The following is a 22,852-nucleotide window of genomic DNA, read 5'->3' as shown; positions in this document are numbered from 1 at the left end:
CATTGTTTGCAAATATTTTTTTCCAATTTGTAGGTTGTCTTTTTTTTTTTTTTTTTATGGTTTCCTTTGCTGTGCGAAAGCTTAAATGTTTATTTTCCATTTGTTCATTTTTTAAAAATTCATTTCTTTGACTGTACTGGATCTTCATTACTGTGTGGGCTTTTCTCTACTTGTGGAGAGCAGGGGCTACCCTCTAGTTGCTGTGTGTAGGCTTCTTAATGCAGTGGCTTCTCTTGTTGCAGAGCATGGGCTCAAGGATATGGGGGCTTCAGTAGTTGCCACACATGGGCTTTCGAGCAGAGGCTCAGTGTTGTGGTCCATGGTCTCAATTGCTCTGTGGCATGTAGAATCCTTCCAAATCAGGGATCAAACCTGTGCCTCCTGCACTGGTATGCAAATTCTTCACTGAACCACCAGAGAAGCCCCTGTTTTTGCTTTTATTTCTGTTGCATTGGGAGACAGACCTAAGAAGACACTGGTACAATTTATGTCAGAGTGTTTTGCCTATGTTCTCTTCTAGGAGTTTTATGGTATAGTGTCTTATATTTTTCTTCAAACCATTTTGAACTTATTTTTGTATACGATACAAGGTATTCTACATTTATTTACGTGCAGCTGTCCAGCGTTCCCCAGCCACTTGCTGAAGAAGCTGTTTTTTTCCCATTGTGTGTTCTTATCTCCTTTGTTAAAAGTAAATATGTGGATTTATTTCTGGGCTGTCTGTTTTGTACCATTAACCCAACATATGGAGTAATTTTTGGTTGAAAACTAGACATTGTGGATAATACATTTGTCACTTTAGATTCTGTTATGTTCTGTGAGGATTGCTTTTTGTTGTTGTTATTCTTACAACTAGCAGTTAACTTGTTGATCTCAAACTACACAGTCTTCTTTCTGTACTGTGATCTTCATCTCTGCTGTGTTCTTTTGGTTTATAGCTATTGCTTTATTGACCTGGTACCTTACAGGTCTCCCTTGTACCTCTATTTAGATGTCACCAAGAATTTTGGCAGAGTTGATACTAAGATCATGGGCCTCAACTTTTTCGTTTCTTTTTTTTCCTTCAAAGTTTCCTTCCTAAATTTCCAGCTGCTCTTTCAGCTCTGAGCTCTGTCCTGTAATACCTCAGGTTATAGTAAGGTTCCAGGTGTTTGCTGCTTGAGCCATGTAGTGTTTGGAGACAACCGTCAGTCTAAAAAGGGGCTTCCAAAATGGTGCTAGTGGTAAAGAACCCATATGGCAATGCAGAAGATGCAACAGACATAGGTTCAGTCCCTGGGTTGAGAAGATCCCCTGGAGGAGGGCATGACAACCTCCAGTTATCTTGCCTGGGAAATCCCATGGACAGAGGAGCCTGGTGGGCTGTGGTCCATAGGGTTGCAAAGAGTCAGACATGATGGAGAGACTGAGCACATGGCCTGAATGATCTGTCTAAAAGATGGAGTAAACTCACATGTCTTGCCTATCTTTAAAGGGTACACATCCCTCCGACTTTTGCTTGCTTTTCCCTGAATCCTCCTGGATCCTTCTCGCCGACATGTGTTATTTTAATGGTAAGCTATTAAAAGGGATTTGGGTCTTGCTCCTGCTGTGGGTCTGTTCTTTTTAGGATTTTTGTTTCTAAATTTATAGTTAATCTGTTTACCTTAATTCATGTTCTCTACCATCTCTGGACTGTAAACATGTATTTTTCTGCTGCAAGAGCTATGGGCTTTGGAATGGGAGTTGATGGCAGGAATGGCAGTCAGTGCCCTTAGGCAAAAAAGCCCAAACTTAGAACTCTTATCCTTTGCAATTTATGTACTTTAAATGTAACCCTTCCTTTGGTATGTTCCTGCCTTTGGTTTCTTTCCAGGGCCTTCAACGAAGTGTTTTTTAAAATGGCTTATCTAGACCAATAAACACACGAAAAGATGTTCAACATCACTATTAGAGAAATGCAAATCAGAACTAAAATGAGGTATTACCTTGCATCAGTCAGAATGACCATCATCAAAAAATAAACAATAAATGCTGGAGAGGATGTGGTGAAAAGGGAACCCCCTTACACTGTTGGTAGGAATGCAAACTGAAATAGTCTTTATGGAGAATAGTATGGAGCTTCCTTAAAAAACTAGGAATAAACCTACCATGTGACCCAACAATCCACTACTGGTTATATACCCTGAGAAAGCTGCGATTCTAAAAGATACATGTACCCCAGTGTTCACTACAACACTATTTACAATATCCAGGACATGGAAACAACCTAGAGTTCATCTACAGGTGAATGGATAAAGAAGATGTGATACAGTATGCAGCGGGATATTCAGTCAGTTCAGTCGTGTCTGACTTTTTGCGACCCCATGGACTGCAGCACACCAGGCTTCCCTGTCCATCACCAACTGCTAGAGCTTACTCAAACTCATGTCCATCGAGTCGGTGATGCCATCTAACCATCTTATCCTCTGTGGTCCCCTTCTCCTCCCGCCCTCGATCTTTCCCAGCATCAGGGTCTTTTTAAATGAGTCAACTCTTCGCATCAGGTGGCCAAAGTATTGGACTTTCAGCTTCAGCATCAGTCCTTCCAATGAATATTCAGGACTGATTTTCTTTAGGATTGACTGGTTTGATCTCCTTGCAGTCCAAGGGACTCTCAAGAGTCTTCTCCAACACCACAGTTCAAAAGCATCAGTTCTTTGGTGCTCAGCTTTCTTTATGGTCTAACTCTCACATCCACACATGACTACTGGAAAAACCATAGCTTTGACTAGACAGACCTTTGTTGGCAAAGTAAAGTCTGCTTTTCAATATGCTGTCTAGGTTGGTCATAACTTTTCTTCCAAAGAGCAAGCATCTTTTAATTTCATGGCTGCAGTCACCATCTGCAGTGATTTCAGAGCCCCCAAAAATAAAGTCTGTCACTGTTTTCATTGTTTCCCCGTCTATTTGCCATGAAGTGATGGGACAAGATGCCATGATCTTAGTTTTCTGAATGTTGAATTTTAGCCAACTTTTTCACTCTCTTCTTTCACTTTCATCAGGAGGCTCTTTAGTTCACCTTCACTTTCTGCCATAAGGGCGGTGTCATCTGCATATCTGAGGTTATTGATATTTCTCTCAGCAGTCTTGAGTCCAGCTTGTGCTTCCTGCAGCTCAGCGTTTCTCATGGTGTACTCTGCATATAAGCCGGGTGACAATATACAGCCTTCAAGTACTCCTTTCCCAATTTGGAACCAGTCTGTTGTTCCATGTCCAGTTCTAACTGTTGCTTCTTGACCTGCATACAGATTTCTCAAGAGGCAGGTCAGGTGGTCTGGTATTCCCATTTCTTGAAGAATTTTCCACAGTTTGTTGTGATCCACACAGTCAGAGGCTTTGATGTAGTCAAAGCAGAAGTAGATATTTTTCTGGGACTCTCTTGCTTTTTCGATGATCCAGTGGATGTTGGCATTTTGATCTCTGGTTCCTCTGCCTTTTCTAAATCCAGCTTGAATGTCTGGAAGTCCTCAGTTCACATACTGTTGAAGTCTGGCTTGGAGAATTTTGAGCATTACTTTGCTAGCATGTGAGATGAATGCAATTGTGCAGTTGTTTGAACATTCTTTGGGATTGCCTTTCTTTGGGATTGGAATGAAAACTGACGTTTTCCAGTCCTGTGGCCACTGCTGAGTTTTGCAGTTTTGCTGGCATATTGAGTGCAGCACTTTCACAGCTTCATCTTTTAGGATTTGAAATAGCTCAATAGTGTTGGAATACTACTCAGCCATAAAAAAGAATGCATTTGAGTCAGTTCTAGTGAGGTGGATGAATCTAGAGCCTGTTAATGCAGAGTGAAGTAAGTCAGAAAGAGAAAAACAAATACCACATATTAAGTCATATATATCTGGAGTCTAGAAAAGTGGTATTGATGAACCTGTTTGCAGGGAAAGAATAGAGATGCAGATGTAGAGAATGGACTTGTGGACACGGTAGGGGAAGGAGAGAGTAGGATGAATGGAGAAAATAGCATCAACATCTGTACACTCTCATGTGTAAACTAGATAGCTGGAGAAAAGTTGCTGTATAGCACTGTTATGACCTAGAGGGGTGGGACGGGAAGAGGAGCGGGAGTCTCCGGAGGGAGAGGATATGTGAATGGTTATGGCTGGCTTGTGTTGTATAGCAGAAACCGACACGACATTGTAGAGCAGTTTTCTTCCAATTACAAAATAAAGACATAAAATGGCTTATCTAGGTTTAGAAATTATCTGTAGGAAACTATACTTGACCAATTTACTCTGCCATTAGTGAAAGCTAGACTAAAATAATTTGTATTTGCCTTTTACACATATGCAGTCAAAGTCTATAAAGTCAGATGAACTTTGTAAATTTGAATCGCTTTGCTAAAAATCTCTGTAGGTTGAGAATCCATGCATTAATATTAGTTTTTTAATATGATTAGAATTAATGTTCAGTGCAGACTTGAATTTTATGTATACAAAATCTCTGTATTCCCAAAGAGTGAATGGATACAAGAGTGATTCATGGAGTCTTAAGTAATGTGCAGATATAGAACAATAAAGTTGCCAAATCATTTTATCTTTCCTGTGCCTTTTGGAGTCTACTGCTATTAAAAGTTATTACTCTGTTTTGAAAGGATGACATATTTTGTGAAAATTTTTACTTAAGGTTTTATGGGATCTTTTTTCTGTCTGTTTAACTAACATAAGTTAGTTCTTTAAGGCAAGTTCTCTGAGACAAGCCTTTTGTTTACTTAGAAGAGAAACAGGAGAACTATACCCATAGAAGTTATTCTTCCTTTTAGCCAAAGCTAGTTTAAAAGCAGCAACACCCTTTCTCTAATCTTCAGATATATTTAATATGAGGATTCTAAGTTTTTGGATGGTTGTATCTTGCACTGATGGGTCTTATCACTATTTTAACAAATTGATTTTTGTTTCTGTGCTATAAAAAATGTTATGCTTTCCAGAAGTTCTCATTCAACCCTGTGTGTCTTTCAGGGTGTCTTTAGCTTTATGGGAAGCTTTCTTCCAGATAAAGATTTGTGGAACAGAGTGAAGACAGAGAGTGGTAGAAAGCAGTGCCAGTGGTAGAAACCAGTGCTATTTCACAGTGAGAACTATAGTTAGCCTTGAGTAAGTTGTTAAGATACTTAGATATTTTGTTGTTGAGTTGTTGAGATACTTAGACAGTTTTCCATTTAAGCAGAGGTAAGGATGTAGTGACAATGTCTATCTAAGTTGATGGATTCTTCGATGGTGGTAGTATCTGATGAAGATTGCTGAGTGTTTTGAACTCTGTGTTTTAGTCTGGGAAGTTTTGATTTAGCCAGAGGATGGGTACGTGCTGTTTTGCTCCTTGCTTTACGTCGGTGCCGTTCAACAAGCACGGTGTCGTGTGGTGAGAGGGAAAGTGCTAGTTGCTCAGTCGTGTCCTACTCTTTGTGACCCCATGGACTGTAGCCCTCCAGGCTCCTCTGTCCGTGGGATTTTCTAGGCAGGAATATTGGGTGGGTTGCCATTTCCTTCTCCGTGGGATCCTCCTAACCCAGGGATCTAACCCAGGTCTCCTGCATTGCAGGCAAATTTTTTACCATCTGAGCCACCAGGGAAACCCATTGTATGGTAGGCACAATAATGTGTCTCCTCTAAGATAGTTTTATCTTACTCACTAGAACCTATGAATATGGTACCTTATATGGCAGAAGGAACTTCGCAATTGTAGTTTCTTGTGGACCTTGAGATGAGATTATTCTGATTATCCAGATGGGACCATTCTAAATATGTGAGTTTTTGAACGTGAAAGCGGAAAGCAGAAGAGTGAGCCAGAGAAATGGAATGGTAGAAGAGGAGGCTGGAGAGATTTGAAGCGTGAAAGTACTTAACCTACCATAGGTGGCTTTGAAGTTAAAGGAAGGGAGGCATGGACATGCAGATGTCCTCTAGTAGCTGGGAACTGTCCCCGAATGACAACAAGGAAATGGGAACCTCAGTGCTACAACCTGAAGGAATTAAATTCTGCCAACATAATGAATGAACAAGGGGAGGATATCTCCCTTAGAACTTCCAGAAAGGAATGTAGCTATGGTAACACCTTGATTTTCTCCCATTGAGACTCATTTTGAACTTCTAACCTTCAGAACTAGAAGATAATAAATTTGTAGTTTTCAGCCTTCTAAGTTTGTGGTAACTTGTTCTGGTAGCAAATAAAAAGCAAATGCATCTGTACAATATCAGCTGCCTGGATGAAGGATTATTTGTGTATTGTAGGAAAGAGAGTGGCTGATCTGTGAAGTTCTGAACTAGGAAGACCTTAGAGTCAAAACAAAATAAAATACACATACAAGCACAGAAGTGCCAAACTATATAACTTTTTATTGGCAGGAAACAGGTACTTTCTTTATACACAGATATGAAATATTAACTGATGTTTTTAAAGTTAACAGCTGTAATGGAATAGGGGTTGTAAAATATCCTGCATATTCTTCTGATATCATGGCTAATGATACATCTTTTTCCCTGTTGCTCTTAAGAAACAAATAATGGCCTCAGGCCACATTAAAGATTTTATAGGTAAATAATTTGGGTGTAAAAGAAAACTACTATTATTCTAATCAAGCTTATGAATGGCTTCCTTTATGGCTCAGCAGTAAAGAATCTGCCTGCAATGCAGGAGATGTGAGTTTGATCCCTGGGTGGTGAAGATACCCTTGAGGAGAATATGGCAACCCACTCCAGTATTCTTGCAGGGAAAATCCCATGGACAGAGAAGCCTGGTGGGCTACAGTCCATGGGTTGCAAAGAGTTGGACACAACTTAGCACATACACACAACACATACAAGCTTACATAATCAATTCTGTACTGATAAATGTTTTAATATGTGCTTGCCTCTAAGACTGTTTTAGAGTTTTTGCACTGATTAATAAATCCATTCTTGGTCTTTGGGATACTTGTAGGATGTTATTCCAGATCTGATTATAGGCACTTGATGGAGCCTGGTTATGTGACATAGTTACTTCTAACAGAAGTAAGAATAACGTTTAGTCAGGATCTCAATGCAATGAACAAGGCATTTTGCATAGAATTAATTTCCTAGTAAAGTTAGTAGTTCAAAATCTTGTTTGCTTTTAAACTATGATATGAGGAATTGTGCTTGGTCTTCTCCATAAATGCTGAGTTGTGGTAATTGCTGGACAGAGGGTGGAGGAGGGAGAGAAGGTATTTTTTGTTTTAAAAAAGTTTGGTGGTGCTTAAGAATAGTCATCTATTTGATGTAGAGACTTTCTACCTAAAACAAAGAAATGAAAGTAATATTCCAGAGTGGGTAGCAGTGAAAATAAAAACTGAAAAGGAGTAGCTGGGAAGACTTCTTCTGAGGATAAATGACTTGAGAACAAATCTTATTGAATGGGCACTTGGAGGCTAGTTCTTTTAATGTAATAACTGGAACAACATAGTGTTCACAAACTTTCCTTTTATCATAGTAATATTCTCTTTACTGACACTTTAGAGGCTTCAAAACATCCTAAAATTGTACCATAAAATAACATAATTGTTTCTGCTATGTATATAGTTCATGATTAAGAGACAAGAGAATGTAGGCTTTGAAGCCATCTAGAGCTTGATTTAAATCCCATTTCCATCCCTCTTGCTAATTATGTTAGTTTTGACAAGGTAAATTCTCTCTCAGTTTTCAAAGGACTGTTGGGTAGATTTAATGAGACACATTTATAGATTGTCTTCGACCTTGCCTAGCATATAGCAGGCCCCCCAGTATTGCTTTCCTTTTATCCTTCTTTCTTTAGAAATAGGACTAAAGGATGAATTTGTTAATATATATTTTGAAGTCACATTGGTTATTCATCATTATCTGTGGTTTTGTATTCCACTTTTACATGTTCAAAAACGCCATCTTTTTCATTCATTTAAAAAATCACATGATATACATTTCTTATGCGTTTTTTCCTGTTAACAAAATAGTGAAGCATTAGTATAAAAAGTTTCAAGTTGAAGATGGGCTGTATGTCTCTATGTGTTTGTGTGATCAGTTGTGTCTTACTCTTTGTGACCCCATGGACGGTGGTCTACCAGGCTCCTCTGTGCATGGAATTTTCCAGGCAAGAATGCTAGAATGGGTTGTCATTTCCTGTTCTGGGGGATTTTCTCAACATAGGAATCAAACCTGCCTCTTTTGGGTCTCCTGCATTGGCAGGCAGATTCTTTATCACTAGCACCACTGATGTGGTGAATAAACACATCTAAACACATTAAGTCTCATATACTGAGGTAGGAAAAAGTATTTTTTTGAGTAACTAGACTAATCAATACATAGTTGTTTTTTTTTTCTTACAACTGTAATACATCACATAATTGAAAACACATTAAAAAATAAAATTTCAGAAAAATGATAAAAGCTGTCATTGACTGCTTGTGGCAAGTACTGTGCTAAACTAACCATTATATATATTTTATCTCACTGAGGTTTCCCAACCTCAGTGAGATAAAGTAGATGCTATCATTTTGCAGATGGGCAAACAGAGCCTCGATGAGATTAAGTAGCATTCCTAGGATCACACAGCTAGTAAGAAGAGGATTTCGACTTTCACCTATTTGTTTCTTCTGCTTGTTCTCTGGTAGAGGTGCTAATGAGAACCACAGTGCTATAAGACAAAAGAAATTTGTCAAGTTGGGACTTTTGTAAATTTTGGGTTACAGGCTTAGTTCAGTTGCTCAGTTGTGTCCGACTCCTTGTGACCCCTTGGACTCCAGCATGCCAGGCCTCCCTGTTTATCGCCAACTCCCGGGGCTTGCTCAGACTCATGCCCATCAAGTCGGGGATGCCATCCAACCATCTCATCCTCTGTGGTCCCCTTCTCCTCCTGCCTTCAATCTTTCCCAGCATTGCGGTCTTTACAGTGAGTCAGTTCTTTGCATCAGGTGGCCAAAGTATTGGCGCTTCAGCATCAGTCCTTCCAATGAATATTTAGGACTGATTTCCTTTAGGATTGGCTGGTTTGATTTCCTAGCAATCCAAGGAACTTCTGAGTCTTTGCCATCACCACAGTTCAAAAGCATCCATTCTTCGGCGTTCAGCTTTCCCTATAGTCCAGCTCTCACACCCACACATGAGCCCTGGAAACACCGCAGGGCAGCAGCTTCACAGTCTTGTTTGTGAGCAGAAGTTGAAGGGCGTTCACAGCTTAAAAACAACTTAAAGAGTTTTAATGGAATGGTCCCTCTTCTCCATTGATGCTGCCTGCGCTTTTCTTTTGAGATATGAGATTGGTCTGGGATTTAAATGTGTTCATTCTGAGTATTCTAAGAAAACAAAAATACATCCTAGGGGTTTGTCTTTTGCTTCTGGTTATTCTAGAGAACATCTAAGAACTTAAAAGAGGCATCATTTAAAGAGATCTCAGTTTTATTTTTAACATTTTATTAAAGTATAAAAAAGATGCACAAAGTATACACTTTAATGAATTTTTTTCGATTCGATAGCCTGACCTAATTAAAAGTACAGGGTAATATCAGAAAACTTATAAAAGGAACATACCAAAGGCTGGAGAAATTGCAATTAATGTGCAATGTTTATGGATTTGCCCAGAATTTTAAAAATGAAACATGTTTCATATATTGAACATTTTAAATTTGGGAAAATATGTTGTTTTAAATGTAGGAGTATTTTATAAAGTATGCTCATAAATTAAGGTAACATAAAGCTGAAGAGAAACAAGATCTGAATGTTAAAAAAGCAGTCTCAATCTGCATAGTACCTTTGTGAAGACTATTTTTAATACATCCTAATGACCAATTAATTTGACTTTCACAGTCTCAATTTTACTTGTATAAGTTTCATTTAATAATATTTAAAAAATAATTTTATTATTTTTGTTCATTTATTTCTGGATATGCTGGGTCTTCATTGCTGCGCAGGCTTCCCTCTGGTTGTGGAGAGCAGGGCTCCTCTCCAGTTGCGCCGCACGGGCTTCTCTTGTTGCGGAGCGCCGGGTGCAGGTGTGTGGGCTCAGAAGTTGTGGTTCCCCGGACTGTAGAGCACAACCTCAATAGTTGTGGGGCACAGACTTAATTGCTCCACGACATAGTAATGTGATTTTATACTTATGCTTGGTGACTGTTAAGTTCCTAAATTTGACTGAGGAAGGAATTTTGTTAAGGCCTGCCATAGGCTATATATTTTTATTTTTTTCTGAATAATCAGCTCAATTCTAGTGTTATTTAAAAAACTAAGTTCTACTGTCATACTACTATCAATGGTTTAGTAGAATAATTTTTGAATCTTTAAAATTATACCATGTTATTTTTGAAAACAAAAAAGTTCAAGTATATATTAATTTCTGAAAAACTAGAATGTATAGGTAGATATCACCTAGGAATTCATTTTGGGAAATCTCCCAACTATTTCCTTGTACATTACAACATCTATTATATATATTCTTTTATATTAATATTATATTACTTCCATGTTAATAAACATAAATATACAATTTTAATGCTAAGTAATATTCAGATGAAAACTTTCTAAAAATTTCTGTAAATAGTCTATTACTGTTAACTGCTTTGGTCATTTTAATATTATTTACTGGTATAACTATCCTTTGATGACCATGCTTGGAGATATATTTTTGCACAATTATTTCATTGTTAGGATAAATTTAAGAAGTTGAATTCCTGGTCAGAGGTTATGTTTAAACTTTTTGCTTAATGTTTCAAAATGAAACTTGTTTCTTGAACTAATGTGAGAGAATGTACTTATAACTTTGTCATCATTGATAGACATTAACATTTAAAGATTATTTGCCAGTCACATATGTGAAAAACAGTATATTAACTTATTTTTTAACTTATTCTAGTTTGCATTTTGTTTTTGCTGTGTTTGTCATTTGCTTTTCATTGATGAATTAGTTGTTACTGGCCTGTTTTCCTGTTGCTGTATTGGTTTGTAGACATGTATTCTTTACGAAATAGAGGTAAAATTGCTCTGCTTTATAGATTATATTTCCCAGTTTATCCTACTCTTTCCTTTTTTTAAGTATAATTTTTACAACTTTATAGTTACACCTGTTACTGTCTATCAGCCAGTCTTATTCCTCAGTCAGTTATTTCAAGGCTGTTTCCTTTCTGCTGCTTGTCCGGGGACATGTGCTCCATTGTTCTTCATTTGCGCTCTTTAAAAAAAAATTATTTATTTTCATTTTTGGCTGCACTGAGTCTTTGTTCCTTTGCACAGGCTCTTTCTAGTTGCAAGCAGTGGGGGCTGCTTCTCGTTGCCCTGTGTGGGCTTCTCATTGCGGCGGTTTCTCTCGTTGTAGAGCATGGGCTCTGGGCGTGCAGGCTTCAGACGTTGCAGCCTGTGGGCTCTAGGGTATGCAGGCTTCAGTTGTTGTGGCACACAGACTCAACAGTCGCGGCTAATGGGCCCTGGATGGGCTTCAATAGTTGCAACACACAGGTTTGGTAGTTGCGGCCACTGGCTCTGCAGTGTGAGCTAGTAGTTGTGGTGCACCAGTTTAGTTGCTCTGAGACTTGTGGGATCTTCCTAGACCAGGGATTGAACCCATGTCCCCTGTATTGGCAGGTGGATCCTTATCCATTGTACCACCAAGGAAGTCCCGTTTTCACCCTCTTTGTAGTTACATTTTGCCTTGTGATATTGATGCTGACATTTTAGTCTTATTGCCACTACTTTTCTAAGTGCCTGCAACCCAAACCTTTTATGAAATGTTTGGGCTAGTGAGGGCTAAGTGCTATTATAATGAGCCTTATAAAAGTGCTTTTATGATTAAAAAAAAATGCTTACAAGATAGGTGACTTATTTATCATGGCAACTAGGATTTTATGGCTATTGCTGCTTGCCAATTTTGACTGGGCATTTTATGACCTGTCTACTAGATCCTGTAACATATGTTACTCATTAAGATTTTAAAAACGTTTATGTAGTTTGAGAAGTTGGTTGTGTTGTGGAACCAGTAAGTCTATTTGTTAATATAAATGATAGTGATAGAAGAAAAGAAGTAAAAGCTTCTCACCTTCTTTCTTGGATTTAACAACAGTAATAAAATATTTAATGGTGTCCTTTATTGTGTGTTCAAAGGGCAGTTTTATTTTTGTTTGTTTTTTAGTTCATTGTGATTATTCATATTGTATCTTTGAATCATTGATAGGTAAGATGTTTTAATGAGGACTAGAAATTTTGGGTAAAATAGATGTATCTTAAACTTAGTTGATGAAAGTTCAGTTTATTAACTTTTCATTTTGGAATTTTCTAGCAACCATCTCTGCTAAGTATCATTCTCCTGATGTTAGTCTTTGCCTTAGCTCAGGTGGCTCTTTTGGTTTGTGGTTTTGCAATTAACCATTTTTCTGCCACCGGATTTTTCTAGAACTTTGTTGAGAGAGAATATTTATGAAAGATTTTTCTGAAGGTTAATGAGTTTTTCCATTTCTCTTAATCAGTGAATCTTTGAAAGTTGGGAAGTGAGGATGAAAGGAATAAGTACATCATAATTACCGGGGTGCCTTTTTGTTTTGTTTTTGTTTTTAAGAATATCTGTTTTCCTATCAGTTGGAGGTGCCATCTTTCTCTTCCAGCTGGTCTGATCGGCTCCATTGTTGTTATTGTTCAGTAACTAAGTCATGTCTGACTCTTTGCGACCCCATGGATTGCAGCATTCTGGGCTTCCTTGTGTATCACCAACTCCCAGGGCTTGCTCAAACTCATGTCCGTCGAGTTGGTGATGCCATACAACCTGTCATCCTCTGTCATCCCCTTCTCCTCCTGCCTTCAATCTTCCCCAGCATCAGGGTCTTTTCCAGTGAGTCAGTTCTTCGCACCAGGTGGCCAAAGTATTGGACTTTCAGCTTCAGCATCAGTTCTTCCAATGAATATTCAGGACTGATTCTCTTTAGGATGGATTGGTTTGAGCTCCTTGCAGTCCAAGGGACTCTCAGGAGTCTTCTCCAACACTGCAGTTCAAAAACATCAATTCTTCAGCTCTCAGCTTTCTTTACGGTCCAACACACAGCCATACATGACTATTGGAAAAACCATAGCTGACTAGATGGACCTTTGTTGGCAAAGTAATGTCTCTGCTTTTTAACATACTGTCTAGGTTGGTCATGGCTTTTCGTTCAAGGAGCGAGCATCTCAATTTCATGGCTGCATTTTGGAGCCCAAGAAAATAAAGTCTCTCACTGTTTCCATTGTTTCCCCTTCTATTTGCCATGACATGATGGGACTGAATGCCATGATCTTAGTTTTTAGAATGTTAAGTTTTAAGCCAGTCTTTTCACACTTATCTTTCACTTTCATCTAGAGACTCTTTAGTCCCTCTTCGTTTTCTGCCATAAGGGTGGTGTCATCTGCATATCTGAGGTTATTGATATTTTTCCCAGCAATCTTGATTCCAGCTTGTGCTTCATCCAGCCCGGCATTTTGCATGATGTACTCTGCATAGAAGTTAAATAAGCAGGGTGACAGTATACAGCCTTGATGTACCCCTTTCCCAATTTGGAACCAGTCCATTGTTCCATGTCTGGTTCTAACTGTTGCTTCTTGACCTGCATACAGATTTCTCAGGAGGCAGGTCAGGTGTCTGGTATTCCCATCTCTTGAAGAATTTTCCACAGTTTATTGTGATCCATATAATCAAAGGCTTTGGTGTAGTCAGTAAAGCAGAAGTAGATGTTTTTTTTTGGAACTCTGTTGCTTTTTCTATGATCTAATGGATATTGGCAATTTGATCTCTGGTTCATCTGCCTTTTCTAAATCCAGCTTGAACATCTGGGAGTTCTTAGTTCTTGTGCTGTTGAAACTTATCTTGGTGAATTTTGAGTGTTACTTTGCTAGCGTGTGAAATGAATGCAATTTTGTGGTAGTTTGAACTTTCTTTGGGATTGAAATGAAAACTGACCTTTTCCAGTCCTATGGCCACTGCTGAGTTTTTCAAGTTTGCTGGCATATTGAGTGCAGCACTTTCACAGTATCATCTTTTAGGATTTAAAATCGCTCAGCTGGAATTCCATCACCTCCATTAGCTTTGTTCGTAGTGATGCTGCCTAAGGACCACTTGACGTCACACTCCAGGATGTCGGGCTCTAGGTGAGTGATCACACCATCGTGGTTACCTGGATCATTAGATCTTTTTTGTATAGTACTTCTGTGTATTCTTGCCACCTCTTCTTACCATCTTCTGCTTCTGTTAGGTCCATACCGTTTCTGTCCTTTATTTTGCCCATCTTTGCAGGAAATGTTCCCTTGGTATCTCTAATTTTCTTGAAGAGATCTCTAGTTTTTCCCATTCTGTTGTTTTCTTCTATTTCTTTGCATTAATCATTTAGGCTTTCTTATCTCTCCTGCTTTTCTTTGGAACTCTGCATTCAGATGGGTGTATCTTTCCTTTTCTCCTTTGCCTTTCACTTTTCTTCTTTTCTCAGCTGTTTGTAAGATCTCCTCAGACAACCATTCTTGCCTTTTTGAATTTCTTTTTCTTGGGGATGGTTTTGATCACTGCCTCCTATACAGTGTCACGAACCTTCCTTCATAGTTCTTCAGGCACTCTATCAGATCTTATCCCTTGAATCTATTTGTGACTTCCACTGTATAATCATATGGGATTTGTTTAAGTAATTGAACCCTTTTCTCTCTTATCTGACCTAATGGGAAATAAAGGGAACAACCTTTTACCCACCTCTTGTAAGAATGCAAGACTTAATGATTAGTGTTTTGCATTTTTATTTTATACCAGGATTAATTTTAATTAAACTTTTTTCATTCTGTTTGCTCTGATTTTTATTTTCTCATTTAATTGTATCTAAAGTTGGATGCTTTAAAATTTGTCTTGTATTTTCCTTAGGATGACATAGGATATAAATATTTACCAATTTTCCTTTCTTACTTCCTAACTTTAAGCTTACTTCTTGGAAGGAAAGTTATGACCAACCTAGATAGCATGTTAAAAAGCAGAGACTACTTTGCCAACAAAGGTCCATCAAGTCAAGGCTATGGTTTCTCCAGTGGTCATGTATGGATGTGAGAGTTGGTCTGTGAAGAAAGCTGAGTGCTGAGGAATTGATGCTTTTGGACTGTGGTGTTGGAGAAGACTCTTGAGAGTCCCTTGGATTCCTAGGAGATCCAACCAGTCCATCCTAAAGGAGATCAGTCCTGGGTGTTCATTGGAAGGACTGATGCTGAAGCTGAAACTCCAATACTTTGGCCACCTTATGCGAAGAGTTGAGACTCATTGGAAAAGACCCTGTTGCTGGGAGGGATTGGGGGCAGGAGGAAAAGGGGGCGACAGAGGATGAGATGGCTGGATGGCATCACCGACTCGATGGACATGAGTTTGAGTAAACTTCAGGAGTTGGTGATGGACAGGGAGGCCTGGCATGCAGCAATTCATGGGGTCACAAAGAGTCAGATACGACTGAGTGACTGAACTGAACTGAACTGACTTTAAGCATAGTTTTAGTTTTGGGTCACTTGCTTTTGTGAGAATCTTTTTGAGTTTGTAGAGATTTATTCCAGAGAAACATATGCATACATATGCCTATTAAATTTTGCACACAATTTCAAGGGACTTAAGAGACTCCAGGAAATCCTGCACCAAAGTCATTGTTTATCTGAAATGTATTTTTTGGGAGATGTTTTTCTGTATGGTGGCTATGTTCAGTCACCTGAACGTTCTTTGTATATTTAAATTGTATTCATTAGCAGCCCATTTTCAGTAATGCTAGCTTGCTCTGGAGTTCTGTGATTCACTGAAAGTGCTAAAAAGCAAAAGAATTATAGCAGTAGATAATATCAGTGTTTTTGGAAAGAATTCTTAGTGTAAGGTTAATAAGAAAAGTTCCCAGAGTAGTTTTTGTTCTACTCTTTGAAATATTTAAATAACACTGGTTACCAGTGTTATTTAAACTGTTATAGAAGCAAATAGGAAATTAAAGTTGTCATAAACTACCAAAGATTAGCTGATATATCCTAAATTGTGTTGATGGTACAAACAAAGGAAATTTCAATAATAAAGGAAAAATATTTGACTGAAACCATCTACCTAATTTGAATTACATCTGTTCAAAAGATACACAAAATGAATTTTTTAGTGTTTTCCTTGTGAACTTATTTTAGAAGTAATAAATTTTGTATTGAAATGAGTAAAAACATGCAAGTATAGTGCTTACCTTCTGGTCAGAATAAGGTTACATTATGACAGACAGTAATTGTGCGATTTGTAATTAATTGAGTATAAGGGCTGAATGAAGTCACACTTTACATTGTCTTCTTTGTGTTTGGTATTCTTTTATCTTCTGAGTGTATGATTTTTAAAGGAAAATCCTCTGGAGGAGGACATGGCAACCCACTCCAGTATTCTTGCTTGAAAAATCCCGCAGGCAGAGGAGCCTGGTGGGCTACAGTCCAGTGGGTCACGAAGAGTTGGACATGACTAAGCACGTATGCACATGTTGCCTAGAAAACTTCTTTTTAGAAAATAAATTTTTTTCCCCTTGGTCATGCAGCGCGGTTTGCAGGATCTTAGTTCCTGCCCCAGGGATTCAACCTGAACCCACAGCAGTGAGAGCACAAAGTCCTACCACTGATCCGCTAGGGAATTCCCAGATTTTAGTTCTTAAGGAATCAAATGTCCTGGTGAACTGTAGTATTGTTGCAGGAAAAGGGACCCCTTCCAAGAAACTTGGCTCTTGTCTAACACTCAAAAATGAATTATCCGAGGAGACTCTCACATGTGCCGACAAAGCAAGAGATTTTATTGGGAAAGGGCACCCGGGTGGAGAGCAATAGGAAGGTAAGGGAACCCAAGAGAACAGCTCTGCCAAGTGGCTCACAGTCTAGGGTTTTATGGTGATGGGATTAGTTTCTGGGTTGTCTTTAGCCAATTATTCTGACTCAGAGTCCTTCCTGGTGGTACACGCCTTGTTCAGCCAAGATGGATGCAAGAGAGAAGGATTCTGGGAGGTGGTCAGACATGTGGTGTCTCCTTTTGACCTTCCCTGAACTTGTCCAGTTGGTGGTGGCTTATTAGTTCCGTGTTCCTTACCAGGACCTCCTGTTGTAAAACAGCTCATGCAAATGGTTACTATGGTGCCTGGCCAGGGTGGGCAGTTTCAGTCAGTGTGCTTCCCCTAACTGTATATAGGTCCAGCTAAGAATTTTATAAGGTAAAATGAAGTGTGCTTAATTTTTTTTTCCTTAAGGCACTGTGGCCTGAATTGAGTTCAGAGTTGCTTCTGTATCTTTTCATTTAATAGTCATTTGAATGTCTGTCGCTGTGATAGTCTATCTTCTAGTATATAAAGTAATGATTCTTAATCTTTAACACACAAATCATCTAAGAGAACTTATTAAAACTTGTTATTTGGGTGCAGCCTTAGAGGTTCTGCTTCATTAAGTAAAAGTAGGGCCCAGTAATTGGAGTATTCCGATAAACACCATGGAGATTCTGATAAAGGGGGCTATATTTTGAGAAACTCTCTCCTAAACAAGATGGACAGGGAAGCTTGACGTGCTGCAGTCCATGGGGTTGCAAAGAGTTGAACACGACAGAGTGACTGAACTGAACTGAAACTGAAACAAGATTAATAAGTTTAAAAGTTGTTCCTTTCAATTTCTCAAATATTTACTCATCCATTGGTATATCAGTCACTTTTTCTAGGCAAGCATTATGAAAGGTTACGTTAGTGTTACAGACTATTATTGTATTATGTGAGTTAAAGACAGTTTATAAAGTTAGGTAGCTACAGTTTGCTAGCATTATGTTGTTTGTAAGAAGTGATACTTTGAAGAAAGTTAATAGCAAATGAGACTGAAGGTTTTTAAGAATTGGAAAGAAAATTCTTAAAGTGTAGACATATAGTTTGATTTTTTACATTTCAGCCTGCCCTGAGTGTGGTATTAACAATATTACAGTGAAATACATATCTTTGTTTCTTCTCTACCCAATCAGTATTCCACGAATAGTATGACATGTGGGATTGTGTGTAATATTAATGGCTGCTGTGTATATGTGTCAGTTCCATATATTAATATATTTCTCATTCCTACAGTCTGTGTCTCATATGGCCCGAACTCTGATTTCTTAGTATTAACATTAAAAAAATTTTATGTTAATATGTTTTCATTTTGCATCACCTACTAGTATTGTACGTCCTAAACTGTCTCTGCGGAAAGTGATTCCTCATAACCTTATTATCTTCTCTTGTTCCATTTTTCTCTTCTCCCTGAAAAGTTGGTGATGTGTTTTGGTAGTCTGCCTTGCTGAATGCCTCTCAGAAGTATATGACATTAAATAATTGCTTACATGGAAGCAGGGTGAGGAAAATGACCTCAATCCCAGACAAACTCAGCTCTCCGTTTCTATCTTACTTGATGCTTCAGGGTGTGATACTGGTATGAAGTTAATATTGGTGGCCCTGACAGGAGTGACAGCACTTTTTACCACTTGTTGGTGTAAATAAAAAGCTGTCATCCTTGAAAGCCATAGATATAGCGTATAGAGGTCTGTTAAAAAAAGAGAAGTGTGAATAGAAGGGTAGAGATACTTAGGGTTATTTTCACACGTTATTTTATCACGAGCCAGGGGAGAAATATTACTGTGTTAAATTTGCTCATCTTTTTCTCTCGCAAAAATGAGTATTCTTTAGAAGGTGATAGCTTTCGTATAAATGACAAACCCAGTGTTCCTTTTGTTTCTACATCTCAGTACTATTTTTTTCCAGATGTTTGTGAATTGTTACAATATTCTTTCATTCCACTTATAATGTAATATAAGTTATCATATTACTACTGATCTGTCTAGTCTATCGACTGCATTTTAATTCTTTCACTGTTTGAATGCTTTTTAGAAAACGTCTTCAAATTAATTGTCCTTTGTGAACTTGAATCTATAATTCTGTGTTCTCTTTGTATTTCTCTAAGAGTTAAGCATCTCTGAGTTTTTTTGGATCTTTTTCCTAGTTTTTCTGAGTTTAATTATCTCCTTGTATTTCTAATTTATAATAGGATCTGAGCTTCTCTCTTCCCTAACATTTATTGTTTGTCATCTTATGTTTAGCTTTCTCTGAGTTCACTTTGGTCCCATAGGCAGCTGTCATTCAGAAGGGGTATATACAGGTGTCCATCTCTGAAATGTAAAAAAAATAACTGCCAAAAGTTTTCTCTGTTTTTTATATTTCTTATCTTACAGAGTGGCAATGAAGAAAAGAAATAGATTATTTTATGTGTTTTTCCCTTGGTTTTAACTTCCATTTAGAAAACTAAGCTGTTCCACAATTGTTAAGTTACCTTTTTTACTTTTTGAAATGTAATTTGAAGCTGTTTTATTATATTATAAAAAGTTTTTAAGTACTTGATATTTTATCAGTATTGTTTTTCAGAAACTTTGCTTATATGATTTTTTTTATTTTTAAAAATTATTTTTATGTAGCCATTGACAAAGAATGAAGGTGATATGTATATAATGAGTTGGATGGATAATTTATAATAAATTATTAGGAAAGACACAAAGGATCATATTTATATTTTTTACTTTGTATATGTCAAATTTTGCCAGTGTTTAAAATTTTTTATAATTAAAAAAACTACCAAAGAAGAAAATAATGTTTAATGGAAAAACTCAATAAACCAATATGTGAAAAATACAAAGTAGATAATATAAAACATTGAATTGGAGTTTTCATTTTAAATATTTGTAATAACTAGAACATTCTTGAATAATATTATTTATTTTACTTAATTGAATTTTCTGCTTTTCCAGAAATTCTTGTTTTTGTCCTTGTTACCTATGTATTAATGCTTTATTCAAAGCCTAGTTTAAAAAGTTCTTAGATCATTGAGGAAATCTCATTTCTTGTGGTCGTTCTTATGGCCATCATTTTTAATTCTTCAGTCTCTTGTACCAGTTGGCTTTCTAGTCAGTTGGCTACTTCACTGATTCTGCCTTTATGTTGCCTGTCACATGTATCTGCTCCTTTGCAGAGCTGCCAGCACTTCTTGCCAGGCCTTTCCTTACCTGTCAAGGTGACGCAGCAGCTCCCTACCCGCTGTTTTACCTGGCCGTTTGGTTTTCCGGTTTCCCGTTGCTGTGTCTTGATCAGCTCTTCTGCACAGTGCTTTTTGTTGTCGTCGTTTGGTTTTTGTAGCTCACTGCCTAATGCATTATTCCCCTGCTCAGATTTCTCTGCTGGCATTGAAGACCTCTATCTTTTGGTTCTAATTTAACTTACCAGATAAGTTCTCACTGCTGTATTACTTTTCTTCTACAGGGAACTGTATTTTCTGTTTCCAGAATATGCTTTAGTAGCTTTCCTCAACAATCCTTTTATTTATACTGTTCTTAAATCCAACATAGCTCTTTTCTTATTAAGAATTTGACTCTTTTAAAATACCACATTCTGATTTTTTTATAGGTTTTTCATACTTTTTACTACCTTGATTCTATATTTTAAGCTCTGAGGGTAATACATAAGTTTCTGCCATATAAGTATCTTCCATAATGCCTTCTACTTTGTAAGGATTCAAATGTTAATTGAATTACAAAGCTTACTTGAATGTATAGTCATAAAATATAATAAAGCCAAAAGTTTTATTGGCTTTGGAAAGTAGTCTTGAAGTTACTATGTTGAAGAAAGCCCTACAAATAAAGCACTTGCTTTCATATACTTTTAGGTTTTTGCATTTAAAAGTCTAATCTCAGTGAAATCTCACGAGTTTGATTTTTTAATGTCCAGAGAGCTGATTTTTGCTATAACTTTATTTGGGGGATTAAAAAAACAGACCACATACCTAAAAATTGACTTATCATGAGTAAAAAGTACAGAATTATTATGAATGGCATTTTTAATTAAAGCATTATTGTTAATTCTTTTTTAATATGTTTGAACATCTGTTGGGTACAAGTTGGTAGAAAAACAATGACCTTAAATTAGGAAACAAATCAAAAAGCAGTAGTTCCATATCTTGTTGAGTGCTCTTCTTTAGTTAGTTTTTAAAATAATAGTTGTTTCTGTAGTTTTTAAAAACTAACACAGTTAACTCTATAGAAATTGGTATCTGTGAATGTGATTTGTGGCAGGTGGGTAAAAAAAAATTGATTTTAAGAAGATCCCATATTGAATTTATTGTTACCTTTATTGCTTTTGCATTTAAAACTTCATTCTAACATGAAAAATTTGCATTAATGTTTTTAAAAATAAAATTATTTGAAGTAAAGTAAAAAATTTACTTGTTATGGTAAGAGCCATTGTAAGAAGAATAAAAATAATTCACCTTTTCGTTGAATAAGCATTTAAAAAAAGGTTGTCTAAGCTTCTCATTCTTTCTTTTTAAGCTGAAATCAGCTGTTGCAAACATATTTGTGACTTGTTTTTAAAAACTGAAGTTTTAACATAAATATTATTGTAGTTTACAAGTCACATATTATTTAACACTAACAAGCTATCAGAGGTTATCTGGTAAATATGAATATTCTTGATTATAGATCATTGGGTATACTTCTATATATCTGAAAGATTAATACAGGTGGGCAGAAATGCTTGTTAGTTGTTCTTGTGTCAAGTATAGAAATAGTAGTAGTTTAGAGAGAAACATTATAATATTTGCTGTGTATTTCTTATTTTGTTAGTTTTCTTATTACAGAGAACAAGAAGGCAATAAGGCAGTTTAGACAGATTTATTAGAAAATGGTTTTTAACTGAGTTTTTTTGGCATGTTTATAGACTTGAAGATGAAAAATATTTAAAACATAAAGGGTTTTTCTTAATATGAAAACTTCAAAAATAATCTGATTTTCACTTAGATTAAAAACTCGATATTAAAATATTTATGCTCAGAAATCCAAGTATAAAATTAGTTTAAAAATTTTAAAGAGTATGTTAGGAGATACTCTGTGCTAGATATACTTATCTAACAAAAATTTTCTTGATGTCTTTATGAAATCCTGATATCTCTTTAGAGTTTCAAGATATTAGCCCTACTTGTTTATGCTTCATATTGTCAAATTGAGATATTTCGTTAATTCTATTAAAGAGTACAAAGTAAGGCAGAAGGAAACTGTTCCTTTGCTAAGATTTGACATTATGTCAAAATTATTATCAGAAATATATCACTATTAAATTTCTCATGTAATCTCAGTGAATTCAGGCTATTGCATGGTGCTCATTTCCCCAGTGTATAAGATAGTTCAGTAAACTAGATTGGGTGAATTTCATTTATTTACACAAAAGTGGTGTATTACTGTTTTTTTCCTTAACAGTCCAACATTTAATTTTTAATTATAGAAGACCACCTGATGAAAACAGTTTCTTTCAATGAGAGATTATTATTGAATTGTTTGACAAAATTTTTTTATTTAAAAATGAGTTGCTACTTGATTTAGTGAATACAGTATGAAAAAACAGAATAAAGAATTGTCCAGTTAACCAATTACAAGGTAGCAAGTATTTGCCTATATTTGCCTATGTTAAATAACTTATTGCTAGTTTTCATATACAGTGATAATTAGCACTTACTGATAGATTATTAGATTATAACAATTGGAAAATCCTTGTTTGATATAAGATTGTCAAACCTGGTATCTATAGTTGGGATTAGTAATTTCATAGTTTCCTAATATGAATTGAGGATTGGAGGCAAATGCTTTAAGTTTATGTGTTGTAGAGTAAAAAACATTTGCAAGATTTATTGCCACTTTAATGATTTTCAGAGTTGAAAAGAACTAGGGTATTTTGAAACACTTGGGAGCTCTGATAGTGTAGGAACATTGTATAAATTTTATTACTCTAAAGTTGCTATGTATCTAAAATTATAAGTAGGTGACTTTTCTATAATGACATAAAGTC

General features: G+C 36.6%; 1 protein-coding gene across 1 annotated transcript in view; it reads left to right on the top strand.

Moving 5' to 3' along the window:
- The window catches only part of COG5 (component of oligomeric golgi complex 5), a 267,212-nt gene that overhangs the window by 42,181 nt on the left and 202,179 nt on the right, over nt 1-22,852 (top strand). The gene's annotated exons all lie outside the window — the stretch shown is intronic.

Source organism: Cervus canadensis, chromosome 3 (genome assembly GCF_019320065.1).
Source record: "Cervus canadensis isolate Bull #8, Minnesota chromosome 3, ASM1932006v1, whole genome shotgun sequence".
Classification (NCBI taxonomy): Eukaryota; Metazoa; Chordata; class Mammalia; order Artiodactyla; family Cervidae; genus Cervus; species Cervus canadensis.
The sequence above is the reverse complement of the archived record's forward strand: the minus strand, read 5'-3'. Positions and strand labels throughout refer to the sequence as shown.